Source organism: Elgaria multicarinata, chromosome 4 (assembly GCF_023053635.1).
Source record: "Elgaria multicarinata webbii isolate HBS135686 ecotype San Diego chromosome 4, rElgMul1.1.pri, whole genome shotgun sequence".
NCBI classification, from domain to species: domain Eukaryota; kingdom Metazoa; phylum Chordata; class Lepidosauria; order Squamata; family Anguidae; genus Elgaria; species Elgaria multicarinata.
The window spans coordinates 62,236,234-62,242,993 of NC_086174.1; positions in this window are offsets into that span (position 1 = coordinate 62,236,234).

The window sequence follows — 6,760 nt, forward strand, 5'->3', positions numbered from 1 at the left end:
TTTAAATGGGTCTGTTCTAATTATTACTAAATCTGGATCCAGCCCCTATATGTTTTTGGATATACACTGCCCTTGCTTTGAATGGTACGCATATTCCAAAGCGCTTCCAACTGTGGACGACCACTCTTAGACATCTAATCATATGTTACCAGCTTATTTACAGCAGACTAGACTTGGATGGTGGCCTGAGGATCATTGGCCTTAGGTAGATAGGGCGAAATCCTGGGGCGATCCCTGGGATTGCCCCTGTGCCTTCACATGACGCCCAGGGGATCCCGGGATCAGGGAGGGATGATCCTTCCCTTGCCCTGGGATCTCACCCTACCCTTTGAGCCCAGTTTTTCCACGGTCCTGGGCTGAGCCCGAGACTACGGAATGTGTGGCCGGGCGTCGTGGTTTGTCCCAGTTCCTCGCGGTTCCTCACGAGGAGCCAGGACCTGCACACGGGGCACAGTGCTCCTCAGCAGCACTGTGCCCATTGGGGGTGCGGTAGGGGGAGTGGGGAAAATAAGGGTTTTTTTTTTAAAAAAAACACCCTATCTTTTGCACATGAGTGCTCACGCGCATCTTCACCTTTAAGATAAAAAACCCAAAATGGTGGGCGCAATGCCTCTCCCTCTGAGGTTACCGCGCGCCGCATGTAAACAGAGGGGGGATCTTGTGATAAAAACATCACAAGACCTTCACCCCTCTGTCGAGCAATAACAGGTAGGTCTAGCTAAGGCCATTGCCTTTTCTCCTTGCAAATGAAACTAAAGGAAATATTTAAGCTTTGGTAGAGTCACTAAGAGCAAGACAGTGTTGTGTTAGGGACCAGATCCAGCCTGTAATCCACCAGCTGTCTGTTTCCACATTCAAGAATGGAACAGGTTCATGTACTTCAGGCAACATGGCTATTGTAGAGCCTGCATGTAGAATTGACAGCTCCTGACCCAGAGACAATCTTTAACTAATATGGGTCAGAAAAGAAGGTTGTCTCCTGCCCCCATGCTAGAGTAGCCCCTTTGCTCATCACCTCCTTCCACCTGCTGTGGGCAAATCCATTGTCCCACTTCCCAAAGCAAACGATGAGGAAGGTGGCCAAGTGGGAAACTGTTGCAAATCAGTGAGGAATAGCATTCCTTAGTATTGTCTTTCTGTCTTGGAGCTGTTCAAGCAGTAGATGAATAAAAAGCTGGTGTATAATGGAATCTAACAAACCTAGTTATTATTATCTTGGATTTTCAATATTTAACCTATTACTTCTGTTAGATTAACAAAACAAAACAACAATAGAAATATTTAGGCCAGGGATCCTCAAACCATTTTGGTCAGTAGGCACACTCTCATAAAATGGCTGCCAATGGGGTGGGGCTTACCCATTCATAAAATGGCTGCCATGGTGGGTATGGCTGGTCACAAAACACTCATTTCCTGGCAGGCAAACTGGTGAGACTTGAAAAGTATCTAAGAACGAAGAACCTAAGTTCAATGTAGAGGTGCAGTCTGAGCTCCATAACACAAAACCACTCTTTTGAACCCAAATTAAGATCGTGCTGGAGGGCAGTCCTTCAGTTTGAAGCAGAAAATTACAAAAATCTTAAGAGGAATCTGCAGGCACATTGGTGCCCAGAGATTCCACACTGGACACCCCAGATTCAGCACATTAAATTTCAGTTTATTCTTTACATTTTATTTTAATCAAAAGATTATACATACATAGACCCACACGCACCTACCCACCCATGAATTAGACTACAGCTGGCTACAGAACACCTCCAATATTTTGGTTATATGTGAGTTTGGCTCACCTCTTGGCCTGGGTGCTTAATGCTGAATAATACGATATAATATGTTATGATATGAACATTATATGGCATAATACATACAGCAAATCCCTACTGACATCAGGGAGAAATCTTGCCTAATGAAGAGATCTAGAGTTCTTCAAAGCTTACTCATTTTTTGTGAACTTTGATTGGGCCCAATATTATAGATTTTGGAATTTCTCTCATGACCAAAACAATTGCCTTTGTTTTTTCAAAACGTCCCTGTCATAGCCGAAATATACCATATAAATACCATTCCAAAGAACCTATTGCATTTGCAGAAAAAGACCCTTTGGTCTTTTCCAGAAATTTTACAGGAAGTGTAACGATGGGAATAAATAACAGGTGCTGTGAGCAGCTGCTAATGCATCACAAGACATCTTTTTTCCATCAGTTTTCTGTTAGGGGATCAAGATTCTCCCCCACCCCCATGGTTTCACCATCAAATATTCAAGGAATGTTTCCTTCTTTCTTTCTAAAACAAAACCCTATACAGATAAATTAAAATAAAATAGAGGGTTAGAAGTCCTTTGACAAGCACAGAAAACATGTAGAGAGGAAGTTATACATGGTTGTGTTGAGAACCTTGACAGATGGATATTGCTCCTGCTAGGATTCACTTGTGTGATTCTGAAAAAAAAAACTTTTTGAAAAAGTTAATTCAAAACGGGCCTGTACCAGATACCTGTCGTAATCTTGGATCAGTGGTTTTTGGACTATTTTATGTTGTATTTCTATTTTCTTATATTACTGGATTGTGGACTATCATAATTTGCAGTATTATAGAATTTAGGGGTCTAAATTTTAAAATTGATATTGTTCTTGCTATCATCAGATGGTTGTAGTTTTTATCTACTTATTTTGTTATAAATCTGTCTTTCCTTGTTTCTGACTCAGGGCTAATTTACACCTGTAGCCCTTTTGTTACAGAAGAGGGATGCTTCCAAATGCTCCCCACTTCTGCGATCGTCACGCACGGGGCACGCGTGACTGATCTTTTCTGCAATTATAGGAGTGCCGTTCCGAGATCAAATGAGCCCTATTATGGCGTTTCTGCATATGTATCGGTAGAAGTGGGCAGGGCTAGGCAGATGGCTATGGGGCACAGTTTTTTTTAAATGACTTGTGAGGGATGCACATGAGCGCAGATGTGCAGCAACGCATGGGGGGGGGATAGGAACGCCATTGAACATGTGCTCCTGTGCAGAGACATGTTTTTTTTTTTAAAAAAAAACAATCCGTGGCGAAACACGCCGATACCCATCCAAAACACATGGCGGAAATGGCGGACAGGTCCACCCCGCCCCCGCACACCTCTTGTACCCATGCACACATCCCTCACAACTGATTGGCTGTTCGCTGAGCCCAGAACTCGTGGCAAACAACAACAACCTCACAAAGGGGAGGGGACACACTGCAAACATCTATTTTTAACTGTTGTAAACCGCCCAGAGAGCTTCAGCTGTGGGGCGGAATATAGATGTAATAAATAAATAAATAAACATTCTCTCGAAATGGAAGTGGGTGAGCCGGAAAACACCATGACAAAAGCAGTCAGGGATATTAGGGGAAAACTGAGAGGTGGAGCCAAGATCACTGTGGGAGCAGGTGAACGTCATGTGCCCCATAAGTGATGACTCTGATACAATCCTGCAATAAATGGCTGATGTAGACTTTCCCTCAGTCTAAGGCAGTCTCCTATGTTCCTAAGCAGCAGTTGGCATGCCTGAGGAAGTGTACTTGAGCTTCGCTGCTGGGGTCCCCATTACACTTGCCCTGCTGCCATTTGTGTTCTGCTAGTTGTGCTCTACAGAGCATGAATAGAACTATCTACCTGACTGAAACAAAACATGGGAGTTCTAATTTGGCAGTTTTAATTTGGTAAAAAAGGAGAGCTGGAATGCTGGTTGGCTGGGACAGTGAGGGCCCGTTGTTTGTCCCACAGAGAAATAGGGGAATTGGAAGTGGGATGGGACTGAAACTGGTCCCTAGATCAAATGGTGGCTGGTTGAAGAACATCTTTGGTGCCTCACTGCTACCCCAGACCCCAGGTTTTGAACTTGACCCGCTTTGAACTGGACCAATGTAAGTTTTTTTCTAAGAAGTCCAGCTACAGTGGTAAAATCCTAACTTTGCCCATTTATAAATATGAATTGGAGATTTATTCAAGTTACGGTACATGCCTTTCATAGAGAAAGCACCTTTGCATATTGGCCATCTGCATAGGAATCACTAACTCATGGCTGCAAAGAGGCCAGGTGTCATTCTGTGCCAGCAATTTTCTGCAAACAGTATAAAGGAGGGGAAGTTGAGAATAGCAATTAATGTAATTAAAGTTACAAGGAGCATTCGCTGGGCAAAATATAATGACTCAGAAGTGTGAAAGGTGCCATGGCATCTTAAATAGCCAGAAGCAACCAATTACACTTACATTCTATGCCAGAAAAACTATGCCAACATTGGCTCAGAAAGATCACTGCTGCTTTTTGAATCACCACTAGTGTCACTTCCTACAACCATTACACCTGGGCTTCCCTTGGATGTTTTCCATGGAGTTGCTGAGGTGTAGTATAGGGTGTCATAAACACAGGAATTGATTCCATAGCAACCAATGCTCTGAAAATGTATACTTTTTTCAGTCAGTCTCAGGGCCTGACATTTGTGCCACAGTTTCTTTTTATCTTGTAATTATTATTATTATTATTATTATTATTATTATTATTATTATTATTAAAATAGCACAATTTCTTACTCGCAGCTGGGAAAGTGAGGGCTTTTAGTTCCTCCCATTTTCTTCCAAGGACAGTTTTTCAAATTGCTGAATGTGTTCACAGCCCCCCAGAGTTTGCATATCCCTGTACTAAGGTATTTATCCATGTATTCTAGTATGTTTTTACATGGCACAAGCTGAACCTTAAATTACACCAATTTTGAGTGTCTGAGGCGCGTAGGGTTGCGAATGGTACCTTTTGAGTTGTCACGATAGTCTGTACATTCACTGGCATTTAAAAAAATGGAAATTCTGTTCAGGATAGGGAAATGTTGTGAAGCTATAGAGTGCAAAGAAATGGTGTGTGTGTGTGTATGTGTGGTGAGAGAACTCCTATAATTATATCCGTTCCTCTGAGCTAGGTTCATTCTCATGTGCATTCCTTCAGAAACTGACCAGAATTCTAGGGGCATGGCAGCCATTTTGTTGAACTGCAGAAAAGGCTGAGGAAGACTGCATTAGTATCTTCAGCCAACATATGATTGTGGTTCCTGGGCCACAGCTAAAATTTGGCATTGTGCAAATATTTGGGTGATCTGCAGATACAATAGACACAAATGTTCCTTTACCTTAAATATTTGTTTAAAAAATGGAAATACGCAGGCCTTTGCAGCATTATGCTAGAATTTTGTATGAGACATACAAAAATTATGTCCTTGTCAACAGAAATTATGTCCTTTGTCAACAGAAAGCAAAGAACATAGCTCTTCTGTTCCTCACACAGGGAAAGCGGTTGCTGATTTAAATGTCTCCATCTAGAAACTTGACTGTTTGTTCTCTGTCATATGAATTGTGGAGAAATTTAAAATGCATAGTTCAGGGAGCAGAACAGTATAGATCTAGATCTACACTGCTGCGTCATAGCAATATTGAAGTGCACTGATAACTGTTGGGGCACAATCCACATTCCATATACTGCTTTCATAGTGTTATTTCCTGCTTTTTATTCCACATTTGTAATAATTTGACACAAGGTGTAGATCTGGCCTTAGTTACTGGCAGTAAGAGCTTCAAGCTAAAATATGCTGGCCCGCCCCTGTCACCCTTGGTCCCACCCTTGGTCCCAGCCCCTGAAAGATTCTCTAAAATGGAATTTGGCTCTCAGGTTGAAAGAGGTGCCTCACCCTGGACTAAGACTTTAGTCAATAACATCCTTGGAATGATGGTTCATCTTGCCCTCCTTTAGAGCAGAAATTTGTCTCATCAGTCTGTCTGTTCCTACTGTTTCGTAACAGGGTTGGGTGCTTCCAGAGGAGACTTTTACTGTGCAGTCACTCTGTCTCATTTATGAATTTTATAGGGGTGTGTGTCAGTTGCCATCGTCTTCAATTTGAAACTCTCCCATGTTTTCCCATGGCTTCTTCTGCCTTTTTCCTTATCACAGAAAATTTGTTCAGGAGGGAAAGACAGACAATGTCTTTTGATTGCTAGCAGTAGGAGCTGTCCATCTGTAAGCATCCCATGTTTCCAAGGAGAAGAGTACACTAAAAAGTATATAAGTGTTTGTCAATGGTTCACATTGATGCTAGTATTGTGAACTGGAATTCACCAGATCTCCAGTCCTCCTTGCTTCTCAAGAAATCTCCTTGCTTCTCAAGAAAATACCCTGACCCAGTCAAACCAAAAGCTAACATTGATGCTGGGGCTGATTTGGATTCTTTTAATTCAATATAGCTGGGGGGTGGGGAAGCAGCACTTCAGCAGTGAGGTTAGTGATTTTGCTTTCACTCACATTGTAATTTCTATGTGGAACCCAATCATAACATCTACCATCTTGTCCCACATTATTTATTAAAAATATGCATCACAAACCAACGCCAACCAAGGCTGGCAAGAATGTTCTCAGTAAAAGATTTCCATCCCAGGGTCAACAGATGTTAAATCCAAAAAGCAGAGATGTTATCTGGATGGTCCATTGGTCACTATGGAAATTATCTGTTATTGGCTAATGGATTCCTTATGTTTGCCAGAAATCCACACTGTAGTTTTCACCATTCCCCTTCCGTGAAGCAAGATGTCATATCCTTTTAATTGGAGGCCACCATTGATATTATTTGTGACGAATACTCTGTCAGCTATGGTGGGGGCATAAAATACAGGTACATTGTGTGTGTTGTGGGGGAGATCTGTCGGGGATGCTTTAGGGTGGATTCCTGCATTGAGCAGGGGGTTGGACTCGATG